This window comes from Camelus dromedarius, chromosome 29 (genome assembly GCF_036321535.1).
Source record: "Camelus dromedarius isolate mCamDro1 chromosome 29, mCamDro1.pat, whole genome shotgun sequence".
In the NCBI taxonomy this organism is placed as follows: domain Eukaryota; kingdom Metazoa; phylum Chordata; class Mammalia; order Artiodactyla; family Camelidae; genus Camelus; species Camelus dromedarius.
The window spans coordinates 3,919,033-3,934,079 of NC_087464.1; the positions used below are offsets into that span (position 1 = coordinate 3,919,033).

At 46.3% G+C, this 15,047-nt stretch overlaps 1 protein-coding gene across 6 annotated transcripts in view; it reads left to right on the forward strand.

The window, feature by feature from the left end:
• The window catches only part of OTUD7A (OTU deubiquitinase 7A), a 210,442-nt gene that overhangs the window by 19,261 nt on the left and 176,134 nt on the right, over positions 1–15,047 (forward strand). For 3 of the 6 annotated variants that reach the window (XM_064480501.1, XM_064480499.1, XM_064480504.1), the window contains exon 1: positions 1,057–3,237. The exons of 2 other annotated variants lie outside the window; for them this stretch is intronic. The gene's annotated coding sequence lies outside the window, so the exon portion shown is untranslated. Of the gene's footprint in view, positions 1–1,055; positions 3,238–15,047 lie in introns of those variants that run through there. One more of the 6 variants, XM_064480505.1, reaches the window with a different exon arrangement.

Consider the following 15,047-nt stretch of genomic DNA (forward strand, 5'->3'; position numbering starts at 1 on the left):
AGAACCACCCCCACCACACACACGCATAGTAGATTTGGGAGTCTGAGGACATTTGGTTGCTTCCCTCGAGTGTAGTTCTCATCACCGAGTCACTGTGACCTGGGGTCCTGACCTGGGGTCTTCACAGATGACCCTCTCCTCCTGGTGTGAAGTGTGGGGACGTGGCTAGTTGGTGGAGGGTGGCGCCGTAGTCCCGTCCTCTTTGTTCATTTCCATCATCCACTCAGCGGTGGGCAAGTGCAGGCATGTCTTCCGCATGTTGGGAATGAGGGGGCACTGTCTTAGGAGCACACAGCACCGATCGCCTGTACAGCTGACCCTCTGTATCGTGGGTTCTGCATCCCTGCAGTCAACCAACCACAATCTAAAATATTCTTTTAAATATTGCCGAAAGTAAAACTTGAACTTACGGTAGGTACTCCAGCAACTATTTGCATAACATGTACATTGGTATTTACCACTATTTACAAAGCATTTACATTGTATTAGGTATTATAAGTAATCTAAGGATGGTTTAAAGAAGACAGGAGGAAGTGCAGTAGATTGTATGCAAATACTACACCATTTTACATAAGGGACTAGGGAGCATCCATGGGTTTTGGTATCCTCAGGAGTCCTAGAAGCAATCCCCCACAGATACTGAGGGGCGACTGTATTTACTCTTGGAAGATTTGAAAGGGTCATGCATCAGTGTAAAATGTCCCCAGGTGTCCCCATTACAACTTGAACTTTCTCTGAGTCTGATCACCTCTGCAGACCCAACACATGTGCAGCCCAGTCCACCCAGAAGGGATGTCAGACCTGCTAGGCCTCCTGCTTCCTCATCGTAGCCTGAGGGGAGGGCAGGGGCAGGCTCTGCGGTGTCCCCTCCCAGCTAGGAACAGTGGGGCGACCTCAGCATTTTATTGACGCTGTCTCTGCATTTAATTTTTTGCAAAGTTGTGCTGCCCGTGGCTTTGTGTCATCTCATTCATTCAGCAGACGTTTTGTCTCGATATTCTCTTTCTCATGAAAGTAGCAAATACCCTTTGGAAGAATACCCATTGGAGAAGTCACCGTGTGCAAAGAACGGTTCTTCAGGTTTGCTTTCCTCTCTGCCTGATGGCATTATTTCTTGAACCTTTTCCATGTACATTACTAGACATCATTAAACTGAGGTTTCTGTGGCCACATGGCGCTGCGTTGGCTGAACGTGCTGTAGTCGGGGAACCGATCATCGATCGAGGGCTCCCTGTGGGCTGGGCGCCGGCTCTGCAGTGGACAGGCTCCAGGTGGAGCGATGGGTTGTGGCAGGTCACCGCACACAAGAGAGCCCGTTCTTGGTCCTGACAGAGTTCTCCTTTTAGTCCCGTTTTTCTGGGGTTCGAGGGCCTCTTGCTGATTTTACTCAGATCTCTGTCATCCACGATCATTCCAGCTTTCTGAACTTAGTCGCTAGCAGTAAACCCAAGGAACTGGTGATTCCACATCCTTCCCCCACGAGCCTCCACCAAAATAAAAGACCTTTTGGGCCACAGACAGAACAGCGGCCACCCGGTGGGGCCAACTCAGCCCACCCAGAGAGGTGGAGTGGCTCAGATTCCTAAGATGAGGATTCCTGGGGATTTGAATTGTGAAATATGGAAGAAGTCAGACACCTGGGGCTGAGAGGAGAGGCTGAGAAGATGGGAGCTAGAGAGAGTCTGGAGGGACTGCGACCAATCCCTGGAGGGCTGCAGGGAAGAATGGACCAGAGCAGCAGCGCTGCAGGGGCAAGAGGCAGGAGAGTCAGTCCCGCAGAGGCAGAGCCGGGGCTGGGAATGAGGAGCAGGAGGGAGCACTCTCCCCTCCCTCCCCCAGCTCCTCCCTCTCTCCTCCTCCCTCCGCTCAGGAGCCTCTTCTGTTCCACCCCACCCTCGAGTGGAGAGGTCCAGGGCAGGTGGGGCAGGTTATGTGCAGACCTCAGGGCAGCAGATGTATGCTTGCTGTCCAGGGTGGTGGAGAAGGATGACCTATCCAAAAGCCCTGCTTTGTGAAATTATTATTGTTTGAAAGCAGGCAGGAAGATGGAAATGGGAGGGATATTGTGGGCTGTCTCAGGAGCCCAGCACTGAGCCCTCCTGCAGGCCGTGAAGGGAGAGAGTGTGTGCAGGAGACTGGACGCCTGGCTTGCAGTGGGAAAGCGGGGTCTCTGGGCTTCACATGTGCTGCTCTGTAAGTGGTGGCCCCGTCCAGTGAGGCAACAGTGAGACCACGGATGGCACCCTAGTCGGTGAGCAAGGGCCCCTAGTGCACCTGCAGGACATGTGGGGGATGAGCAGGTGGTCCCTGCCCCTGGCCTCCTTCCACGGGGCTCGCCTGTCTACCTGTTACTAGCTCTATCCTTCGTGCAAGGCTGGGAGGGTTTAATTTGGAATTTAATATTTCTTACTTAGCAAAGCAAACTCTGTATGAATCTTTAACCCTTGGGGGGGACCCTCTGTGGTCCCATAAGTTCTGGGAGTCCCCAGGCTGTGTGTCAGGACCCCAGGAAACAGGCAGATGCGGCTGTATCAGGTTGGAGAGGCCCCAGAAAGTCACTGGGAAGGGGGGCTGTGGAACTGTTTGTGGCTCCTGGTTTCCTTTTCTGTTGCATTTTGTGCTGTGGGATGGGGGCCTGGACCACCAAAGGTCAGAGGGTTCAGACAGAGGGGTCTCTACCTCAGGGGTCCAGACAGGGAGAGGCCTCGCAGGAGGCAGGGGTGGGCCCTTCTCCCTGTCCACGTGGCCCCGGCTCAGGGCCTGAGGGTAAAGGAGAACTCGGGTCCTTGTGAAAGATGTTTCCAGGGGACGAGCTGGTGACGGAGGGTCAGCACCGAGGGGATTAACTGGCTCTGATTTGGAAGCTCCGGGGTGTGTCCCGCTCACCGCTGGGCTGGGCTGTCATCAGGCCATGTGTCAGCTGGAGCTCTGTGACCCCAGGACCTCCCAGCCCGTAGAGCAGCCTTGGTGTGAGCTCGGACCACCCACCCCCTCTGCCCTGGGGTGGAGGATGCTCCCGGGCCTCACACTGCATGGGACGGGCTGGCCCTGCCCATCCTTAAACTGTTTTGTTTGAGTCACAGGACAGAAATAAATAAACAGGCCAAAAAGGATGACTGTGACACAGCCAGGGTTTGTGCACTGTCGCGAAGCCCAGCAAGGGCCCATCTGCAACGCTGGGCAGATGTTTGCAGAAAACGCGGTCTTTGCCTGCCCGAAGCCTGTCAAGTGGACACGGTACCGACTTTCGTTTTCAGTTGTAAATTTTTTTTCACATTCTTTTTTTTTCTCTTTATTTCTTTTTGAAGTATAGTTGATTTACAATGTGTTAGTTTCTGGTGTACAGCAAAGTGATTTAGTTATATGTGTGTGTGTGTGTGTGTGTGTGTGTGTAAATATATATATATATATATTCCTTTTCACATTCTTTTTCATTATAGGCTATTACAAGGTATTGAATATAGTTCCCTGTGCTGTACAGTAGGACCTTGCTGTTTATCTATTTTATATATACTTGTCAGTATTTGCAAACCCCAAACTCCCAATTTATTCCTGCACCCCTGTTCTGGTTTGGTAACCATAAGTTTGTTTTCTATGCCTGTGAGTCTGTTTCTTTTTTGTAAATAAGTTCATTTGTATCATAGTTCAGATTCCACACATAAGTGATATCATATGGTATTTCTCTTTCTCTAACCTTGAAGTTGTACATTTTTAAAGGAAGAGCTGGACACCTAGCACAGGCAGAAAGAAATCCCCATCAGAACATGTTTTGAAGAGAGCAGATTGATGAAGGCCCCATTGTAGTTTTTATTTTCAAGGAAAATGTTTTGAAAATTCCCACGGAGGCTGGAAACTTCCAAGAGAAATCGCCCCAGGAGATGGTGAGATTTGATTCCATGGCCCTTGGGCATTTTTCTAGGATATTATCCCCCTCAGCCGTCTGGTGGGTGGTCCTGGGGGACGGGGGGCAGGGCGGCCAGGCATGGATGGCCTCTCTTTCCTTATTTCCCTGGTTGCACGAGGCCTGAGGTCTGCACAGCCATGGTGTGAGGTTGGACATGTACCCAGGGCTCCAGGTTAGACATCCTTAGCGCCCTCCTTCAGGTACCAGAAGCATTAATTGCAATGCATGTCACGTTAGCGTTTGGGATCTTTGGGTGCAGGTAGCAAAGGTAAACCCCTCTTTGGGAACGCAGTGAGTTTGGGGTTCTCTTCTGTTCCACTGTTGCTTAAGTCATGAGAGACCTGTTTTAAGTAGGGAAGCAACGATGTCATCTACAGGCATGCTCCCGGCACTAAGTAGGTCAGGGTTTTGTCACAGTTTTGACGAGATCACAGGTGAGTCATTGCAAATTTGGAGAGTCATGAATCTTGTCAGAATCTGAAGTGCATTTGCAAACAGCCTGCCTGAGTTCCTGGCCTGTGGAGTGTCCTCTCATTCCCCGCTACCTCCACCCAGTGAGGCACAGTCTCGGCTGAAACCAGCCTCAGAGGGCAGGGTGCCTGGTGCACCCCCCGGGACTTGCCCTCACTGCTGGTGGAGAACAGTCCATCCTCTTCCCTGCTGGGCTGGCAGGAAAAACCAAGTCCTGGGAGCAGACGAGAGCATCACCCCCGCTCCCTGACTTACAGGTTTTCCTACAAGCACAGCCTCACTCAGGCAGGTGCACAGCACGAGCACACAGTCTGACCAATGTTCACAAACTGAGCGCACCCCTGTAACCACGCCCAGATCCAGACACAGATCACACCGCCACCTGGGAACTGCTGTCCTCAGGCCACAGACTCACAGGATGGCTGCCCTGGAATGTGGCTTCTGCTGGACCCTCGGTTGCATTTCTCTGGGGGCCTACCTGGGAGGGAAGGTGCTGGGTCCCAGGGATGCTGAGCTTCTGTTGAGGAGACACTCTGGCTTTCTGAGAAGGCACTCTCCCCAGCAGGCAGAAGCCAGGATGTGGTTTTCCAGGTAGAGCGAGTCACGTGACGATGGCAGTAGAGTTCATTTGGGTTGATATGGGTTCAGGTGAGGATCTAAAGGCACTTCAGGAATCAGTTATTCTTCCTCATCTGGGAGGAGAGGGTTGGTCTTTGTAGAGGTGACTTCTGCATTGAAAGGAGAAATTTGCATTCCAGCGTCTGCATGTGCGGGTTTTTCTCCCTACACTCAGATTACGTCGTCCACCTGCCCTGACAAGCCCACTCCGTGCGGGGGATGGAGCACGACTGAAGCCCGGCTTTGGTCAGCTTTGCCTCTCACAGCCCCTGAGGTGAGGCGAGCAGGGAGCGTTACCTCTTGCCACAGATGATGCAACTGAAGGTCAAGTACTTGGTCCCAGGTCTCAACATAAGAAAAGGGGGCCTGGCCTCTAACTTCTGGCTACAAACCCCATGATACTCTGCCTCACGCCAGCCCCTTCCTCTGGTAGCAGAGAATTTAAAGGTGTGCTTTATTTTACAGCAATTATTAGTTGATTTAGTAAGCATCTGGCTCCTTTGGGCTGGGCCAGGTTGTGCCTACGACCTTGATCCTGCACACGTGATGGTAAACCTCGTGGTGGTGGCGGCAGGACAGACTCGTCCATCAGGTGGTCCCATCAGTGTGAAGCCGTCGCAAGCCTGTCATTTTGGGTGTCCCTTGATGTGCTAGTTCGTACAGATGCTAAAAAGTTATTTTAGGAAATTCAGGTAATGGGCTGTAGTCAGTCAAGTAATGTGGAAGCTAAATGTTCGAGGACATTTTGGCAGTGGTACAGATTCTTTTAAAATTGAAGTATAGCTGATTTACGGTGTTGTGTTAGTTTCTGGTGTACAGCATAGCGATTCAATCATATAAATATATATATATATATATTTCTTCTTCTTATTCTTTTTCATTATAGGTTATTACCAGCTATTGAATATAGTTCCCTGTGCTATACAGTAGGACCTTGTTGTTTATCTATTTTATATATATGGTAGTTTGTATCTGTTAATCCTCAGTTCCCAATTTATCCCTTCCCCCCTTTCCCCATTGATAACCATGTTTATTTTCTATGTCTGTGAGTCTGCTTCTGTTTTATAAATAAGTTCATATGTGTCATATTTTTAGATTCCACATATAAGCAATATCATGTGATATTTGTCTGTCTCTGTCTGACTTACTTCACTTAGTATGATAATCTCTGGGTCCATCCATGTTGTTACAAATGGCATTATTTCATCATTTTTTGTGGCTGAGTAGTATTGCATTGTATAAATGTACCACAGCTTCTTTACCCAGTCATCTGTTGATGGACATTTAGGTTGTTTCCATATCTTGGCTATTGTAAATAGTGCTACTGTGAATATTGGGGTGGATGTATCTTTTCGAATTAGAGTTTATCCTCTGGGTATATGCCCAGGAGTGGGATTGCTGGATCATATGGTAACTCTATTTTTAGTGTTTTAAGAAACCTCCATCTCCATACTGTTTTCCTTAGTGGCTGCATGGCAGCGGTGTAGATTTTAGTATCTCCTTTTCATGTATAATATTCTCTTAAACCTAAGAGTTAACCTTGAAAGTGTATTTTCCAAAGCTACTGATGTCTATTAAAGGAAGGAATAAATAGACTGAGGAATAGTCTAGTTAACCTCTCAGTATGTCTACCAATCAAGAAGCTTGATCACCTCCAAAATATTAACTACCTTTGATAGTTCTGCTGGAAAACAGACTTCTGTTGTTTACAGGGTGAGCTTTGAGCTATAATTGCTTAATATTCTGTAAAATTATTTCAGAAACTGCTACGTGTATCTTGAAATCTTTAACGGGGAAATACCGGTTAAACTTAGTTAGGTTTATTATCAAAAGAGATTTTCTTTCCTGAAAACAGTTGAGTTCAGATCTGACCAGGTTAAAGAGCTAAAAACATAAAACAACAACAATAAAATAACCTCCAAATTTGTTTTTTTTAACTCAGTAAAACAACTTCCTGTGTCATTTATCATTTTGTATCTGTGTTTAACTGATACAAATCATATCACTCCCAGGTAAGCAAATTAAGACTCTGTTTAAGGATCCCAGCCTTGATGTGAGAGTTGATTTCCTGTGTCAGCCCCAAGCTGTTTGTCTCTTTTTTTCAAAAAATGTGGATGCTTTATTTAGTACCTAAGAATCCTACAGGAGACACACTAGTTCCTCACCCTGGTGGCAAGAAACCAGGTGTCAGTGACCAGGGCTCCAGAGACATTGGGCTTGGTTTCTTCCTTGGCCTTTACGTCCAACCACGTGCACTGAATTTCAAATTTCTCTGCTGTCACAGTTTTAAAACACCATCCTGTTGACTGGTTATGGTAAGTTCCTCTGGCACGTGGCGTCTGTGAAGGGGTGTCAGCCCCGTGTGTATGCCTGCAACCCACCTCCCCAGGCCTCCTGTCACCCTCCTTGGTTCTGTGCCGAGCAGATGCCAGTGCAGCTTCAGGAAGGGCTGTGTCTCTAGGAGGGTGTTTGGCTCCACTGTCTTAAAGCCTCAGATCAGGGTGTATCCCCTTCAGAGTTCAAATTAAAATCCCTTTGAGCCCTCATCCCGTTGGTCACCCTGTTTCATCTGGTCCAAGGACCCTCAGTGTACTGACAGTCCTTCCTCCCTTGAGCTGTTTTTTCACTTTCAGCAGAATCAGTTGCCTGTACTTATATGGGTCTATTTCTGTTTGTTTTGTTCTGATTTCTGTCCCACTTATCTCGGTGTCTGTCCTTCTGCTAATGATTCACTGCAGCATCGTAGTAAGCCTTAGTCTCAAGTACAGCGATGCCTCTCATTGCATTCTTCTTTTTCAAAATTGTTTTAGCTATTCCAGTCCCTTTGCCTTTCCATAAACATTTTAGAATAAGCCTGTCTATATCTATTAAAAACAGGTTGCAGGGATTTCAGTGGGAATTTGGACATAATTGACATCTTTACCACACTGAGTCTTCTAACCCATGAACACGGTCTGTCTGTCCATTTATTTAGATCTTCTTTGATTTGTTTCATCATCACTTCACAGTCTTCAGTGTATGCCTCGTACATGTTTTCTTCAATGTAGACCCAAGCGTTTTATTTTATCTGGTTGTAAATCATCTTGTGTTTTTCAGTTTCCCCAAGTGCCTCGCTAGGATATAGGAATGCTGTTGATTTTTGTATATTGAGCTCATGTCCTGTGACCTTGCTGAATTTATTTAGTTCTAGGAGGTTTTCTGTAGATTCCTTAGGATGTTCCATGTAGACCACTTCATTATCTGCAAATAGCTTTATTTCTTCTTTTTCAACCTATATGCCTTTTATTTTACTTTCATGCCTTATTGCTTGTGCTGGAACCATGACTGTGTTGAATAGCAATGGTCAGAGGAGACATCCTTTCTTGTTCCTGATCTTAAGGAGAAAGCATTTAGTTTTTGGCCATTAATTATAACAGAAGCTGGGGGTTTTTCTTAGATGCCTCTTCCTCAGTCTGAGACAGTCCCTTTGTATTCCTAGTTTGCTGAGTATTTTATTGTGATTGTACATTGGATTTTGTCAAATGTTTTTTCAGAGGCAATTGATGTGACCCTGTGGTTTTACATTTAGCCTGTTAAAGTGGGGAGGGGGGGTATGTTGCTTGGTTTTTGAATATTGAACTAGGCTTGCATCCCTGGAATAAAGTTCGCTTGTCATGGTGTGTGATGTTTTTAGACATTGCTAGATTTTGTTTGCTAATATCTTGTGGAGGTTTGTTCTATCTCTGTTCCTGAGGGATGTTGGTACTTTTTTGTATAGACTTTGGCTGATTTGGGTCTCGTGGTAGTACTGGCCTCAGAAAATCAGTTGAGATAATATTATTCTTAGTAAGCCTTTTTATGAAAGGAATCGTGAGTTAAATGTTGCACTGCAGTTTTTTAGATATGCTCAATCTAAAATGGTATACGTTCATGAGAAGTACAAAAAAGAAAAACAAAGTACTTCAGAAGACCTGAAAAGTGATTAAGTTATACAAGTAACCTCTTCTAGGTTCTGAAATATCCTGTTCCAGAGAGAATTGGGAAAGACAACATCTGTACTGTAATTCTGCACTAGGGAAAGTATTTAAACATTTCAGCGCCAGATACCTCCTTTGGAGTTTGCCTGAAATATGTGTCTTGAATAAGAGGAAAATTATAAAACAATGCTGAGTTTCGGGGAAAAAAAGGAGGATTTTGGTTTTGGTTTTGCAGTACAGTAATGCCATCATGAGGAGAATGTCTACTTGGCCACCTGAACTCATATATGTAATATTTAAATCTAGGTCCAAAAATAATAGGTCAGTTTGGAAAACAAAGAGGAAAATATAATTTAAAAAAATAATGAAACAGTAACCACATTTCTTGTCAATCACAACCAGCCCTGGGGGCACTGGACTAACCATTTACAGTGAAAACCGGGTGACTTTTTCCCTTGTTCTGTGTTGCTTTTATTACCATTGTAGCTAGTGGCCAGCGGGAAGGGTTTTAGGAAGGTCAGACAAGTTTGTGCTTCCTCTGCAGTTGCCAGATGTAGCAAATAGAAATGCAGGCTGCCTGTTAAATTTGAATTTCAGATAAATAATGGATGTTTTTGTAGAAGTTTGTCCCAGCTAGTGCATGGGACGTACTTATGGAAAACATTCATTGCTTATCTGAAATGCCTGTCTAACCAGACACCCTGTTTTTCATCTGGCAGCCCAAGTTTTTTCCACATTTTTTCTGTACTTTGAACCTCACTTATTTTCAGTCAAGGCAGGAGCGCAAGAAGTTATGGACAATGTCACGATTCTGTAGTGGTGGTTTTATTTAGTGTCAGACAGGTGTCTTTTCCTGACAGGTGAACCTGATGGCGGACCTCGTGTGAGATTTAGTGTTTTTTTCTGTTCTGGGTGCTCATGTCAGGGTGGTCAGCCCTGGGCAAGGGTCCAGCCCTCTGAGTACCAGTTTGTGCCCTGCGCCCCCTAGGCCCCCGCACCCTCTCCCCGATCTGCATGATCTCACTTTGTTCTCTTGGCAGCATCTAATGTTTCAAAAAGATTCTTACTCATCCACATGTTCCCAGTTCAGTCCTGTTTGCAGTTACACTCAGGATGCTGCCTAAATCAGTGTCTGTGCATTGCAGATTCACACTGTGTTTTACATGCTCCTGGGTCAGACAAGCAGAAATAGAGCTGAGCTGTTGCGTGCTTTGCTTGAATGGGCCACCGTGGTAAGCTTTGTCCTGACATACCTGTAGTCCCTTTGTGGTAAATGGTTGGTCTGCAAAGCTCTAAAGAACTTCTGTCGACACCCTGAGGTTTCAGATACCAACAGGAGGAGGCCTCCTAGGGAGAGAGCTCTTAGCAGCCGTCCTGCTGTCTCTCTTTACAGCAGCACTGGTCCCTGGAGTCCCCTGTCCGGCCTTCTCCTGCTTTCACTCTGTTATAGGCAGCTGGCAGAACCATGCTGCAAACTTGAACCTCTTTGCTGTGGACAGAGTTCTTGTATCTGTTAGAATTCGTTTCAACCCGGAGGAAGGAAATGCCCTGACTCTTGTTTGTATTTTTGGCTGGTTTTAGGACATGTGAAGTTGTTAGAACCTCAACTCTGCTAGAGACAAAGCTAAAGAGAATTACTCTTGTAAGGGCCAAATAATGTCAAATCAGGAAAAAAAAAAAAAAAAAAGCATTATAGGCATTATAGCCCCCATGCCCTGCCATGGTCTTCCTGTTTCATTTATAAGATATCAAAGAACATGGGATCTGGAGGGGAATGAGTTGGGGTGTTACCGAGTCCAAGCTCACATTGCTCACAGCACAACAGGCCAATAAATTGGGAGATGAGGTGTTGGGGCCAGGAATAGCAACTTTATTCAGAAAGCCGGTAGACCAAGAAGGTGGGGGACTAATGTCCTGGAGAACCATCTTCTCCAAGTCAGAATTTAGGCTCCTTTATACTAAAAAGGGGAGGGGGTGTATTGGTTGTTGCAAACTTTTTGGTGTCAGAATCCTTTGTTTTTGCAGCTGTCCACATGGGTCAGGTCATGGTGTCCCTGTAAACCTCCAACAAGACAAATGTCGTTCTCTCTTCTGCAAGTTTTTATCTTTATGTGAATGGGAAGGTGTTATGCCCTTAAAGGTCACAGCCTTGAGAATGGGCTTTCCTGTATATTTCAGGCTCTAGGCAACATTGTTTTACAAAAGGTCCAGAACCAGCAAGACTAACCCCAGGAAGCAGAGCACAGAGTTAGAGCTAAAGGAACAGCTCTAATGTGGAGTCAGATTTGTTCTCCCCTATTACAGGGGTAGCCCCAATAGCAAGGCAACATAGGGTCATTTTCTTCGTGCCTTGTGAAAACTGAGCTTGCTGCTCAAGTTTGTAATTGATTCTCAGATTTCTGCAGTTTCCAACTAAATTCACTTAGAATACAGGTTAAAATATTCTCTGTGATGGGCTATTTTATTCACTCAAAATACAGCAGTGAGAAATTCAATCATTGCTAATATCTCTGGAATTCTCAGGATATTTAAATCTGGCCAAGTTCTAAAAATGTCAAGAAATTGTAAGTATAACAATTTTGTATTGACTTAAATATGTTTTATAGGTAATTTGCATAAACATGTATTTCCTAAGAATTGATCTTTCAATGCTCAGAACGTATATTTTCCTACAATTCTGGAGTTATAATAGGAAGGAAGAAATTTGCCGCAATTCTCTTCCCATTTAGGGGAATGTTTCTGCAGCCGTTAAACCTGAATAAAGATTCTTCCAAATGGAAATTGCTTCTTCTGTAAATACTTTCTGTTTATCAACTTCAACACTTAAACCTAAAGAAACCACTCTGGTTTCTAATAACTAGGAGTTATACACACACTTGCATTAAATACATGTTGGCCAAACTTCGTGTGCACATGTGCAGGGGCCTCCTAGGGTCAGGCGTTCTGTTGGCACGGCCCCCTTGGTTCCCCAGGTCTTCTACTCTGCCTCAGACCCCAACTGTGAGGCAGGGAAATCATGCTGTAAATAAGCCCTCTTTGTCTTCCCATGGGAAATAAGCTCAGAACTGCTTCCTTTCTAGGCAACATTAGGATATAATCTCACCTCTAGTAGGGTGGCTACCAACCCCCACCCAAAAAAGAACACCCCAGAAAGTAACGCCTGTTGAGGCCAAGGTAGGGACAAATTGTAACCCTTGTGCACTGCTGGTGGGAGTATAAAATGGTACAGCTGCTGTGGAGGAATGGTGGTTCCTCAAAAAAATTAAAGTAGATTTACTGTATGATCCAGTAATCCTCCTTCCAGGTATGTACCCAAAGGAAGTAAAGGCAAGGACTCTAAAAGATATTTGTCCACCCATAATCATAGCAGCAGCTTTCACGGTAGCCAAAAGGTGGACACATCCCAAGTGCCATTGACAGACGAACAGATTTTTAAACTATGGTATTTGCATCAAACGGAGTATCAACCTTAAAAAGGAAGGAAATTTGGACACGTGTTACAGCACAGACGAACTCAGTGAAGTAAGGCAGTCACAACGGGACAAATGCTGTCTGATCGCACTTATAGGAGGTCCCTAGAGGGGTCACATTCATAGGGACAGAAAGTAGGATGGTGGCGGCCAGGGGCTGGGGAGGGGAGGGGGGGCAGTCAGTGTTTTTTAGTAGGTATCGAGTTTCAGTTTGGGAAGATGAAAAAGTCCTGGAGATGAAAGGTGATGGTGGTCACACAACAGTATTAACATACTTAATACCACAAGACTGTACACTTAGAAGTGGTTAAAATGGGAAAGTGTTATATGTGTTCTACCAAAAATTTTAAAAAGCATTATGGATGTGTGCCCGTCTGGCGATCAAGGAACCGCTTACTCCTTCCTGTGGGTCACTTACGACGCCCTCGGGCACTTCAGGCTCTGTCTCAGGTTACTGTGCCCTGAGCCCCCAGACGTTTGTGGGGCTCCCCACCACTCAACAGTGGTGTGGCTGAGGGGCCCCCGGCGCAGGGGGCAGGACGCCTGGAGTACCTCTGGTTCACGCTGGAGGGAGGGGGCAGTGTAGAGTCTGAGCCTATTGGCGCAACTTTTTCTTTTCCTTTTTTTTGGAAGTGAAATGCACAGATTGTGAGTGTGCTTTTAGATGAGTCTTGACAAAGGCATGCGTCGGTGTAATTCACACCCTTATCAAGATACGGAAGATGAACATTAACATCACATTAACATCAGAAAGTGCTCTCCTGCCCTGAGAGCCCCCTGGCCCCAGGCAGCTGCTTGTCTGGTTTCTCCTTCATTGATTGATCTTGCCTGCTCTGGAAGGTTCTGTGAAAGGAATCAGCGGTAGGTGCTCACCTCCACTGGGTGTCCTGTTTGTGCGGCCCGTCCGTGTGGCTGCTTTGTCGTGGTGTCTTCCTTCCCCTGCTGCCCCTGCCCTGTGGCCTCACTCTGCCAGGGGTAGTTTGGCTGCTTTCTGGTTGCTGAGCTGCTGGGCTGTTCCCAGTTCGGGGCTCTTATGAGTAAGGCTGCTGTGAAGGTTTTACACAAGGCGTTTTGTGGACAGATGCTTTGTTTCTCTTAGGTTAATACCTAGGAATGGAACTCTTGGCAGGGTCATCGGGCAGCTCGTCAAAGCCCACCAGACCGTTTTGTACCTGCAGCCACAAGGCACCAGGGTCCTGGGGGCTGCGCATCCTTGCCAGCATTTGGGACTGTCAGCTTTATTTCCTTTAAGGTGTCGGGGGGGGGGGGGTTGTCATCGGAGTGTTAATTTGCATTTCCCTGGTGACTAATGATACCCATGTTCCAACTCTTTTCGTTCACTTTTTACTAGGTGGCTTGTCTTTATATTATTGAATTGTAGCCATGACTTTGGTAAGCAGAATTTTTAAATGTTTATGTTCTGAATTTATGAAGTGTTATGTTCATTTATGGTTATTGCTTTCTGTGTCCTAAAAAAGCTTTTCGGTGGGAAGTGTATACCTCAGCGGTAGAGCACGTGCTTAGCACGCACAAGGTCCTGGGTTCAATCCCCAGTACTTCCATAAAAAATTTCAAAAAATAAAAAAAAATTAAAACCTAATTACCTCCCCCCTCCAAAAATAAGTAAATAAACTTTTGCCTACTGCAAATCATGAAGGTAGTCTCCTGTATTTCTTCTTGAAGTTCTGTCCCTCAGCTTTTACGTTTGATGCAGGAAAACGGGTGTGGGGCGTGAGGAGGGCCGCGTCCCAGGCTTCGGTTGAGCCCCTGAGACGTGCCCGCCAAAGTGTGGGTCCTTGGCTTTGCATAGGAAAGACTTCAAGAGCTAGTGACAGTTGAGTAAAGGTAGACTTATTTAGAGAGATACAAGAGAAAGGCAAGGAAAGAGGTGTGGGAACTGGGTGCTCGGGTTAAAGTAAAAGCAGGTATGTACTCCATAGATAGAGGGCTGTCTCCAAAGAGGAGGGAGCGAAAAGGACCACTAGGCATGGTGTTGTCAGTTTTCATGGGCTCAGTAGCTTCACACACCTTCCAACTGCCCTGGGGAAGGGGCGGGGATTCCCAGGAACTGGGCCCCCACCCATTCTCTGGCAGTTTGCAGTTAGCCTTGGGGCTGTCATGGCACCTGCGGGCATATTATTGATCACACTGTTACAATGAGCGTATAATGAAGCTCAAGGTCCACTAGAAGTCAAACCTCTTAATTCTCAAGGCCACCTAGGAGGTGAATCTTCCACCATTTTGGTGAATCTTCCACCATTTTGGTGTTAAATTGCTGTCATTCCTTGAGTGGCTGTGCCCTGCCCCCTTCCCTCCTGTCTCACATTGAGGTTTGTGATTCACTGTCAGTGAACCTTTTTGGATGGGGTGAGGTAGGGATTGAGGTTCATTTTTTTTTTCTACTTGGATATCCAGTTTTTCCAGCTCCATTTGTGGAAAAGACCATGCTGAATTACAGTGGTGCCTTTGTCAAAACTCCAGTGGCCGTGTAAGTGAGGGCTGTTTCTGGGCTTTTTGTTCTGTCCCGTTGTCCCCCGGCCCGTCATCAGGCCAGCACCGCACCGCCTTGACTCCTGCACGCCCATCACACTCTCCTGGCTCTGCTCCGGTGTGACCAGTAGATGGTAC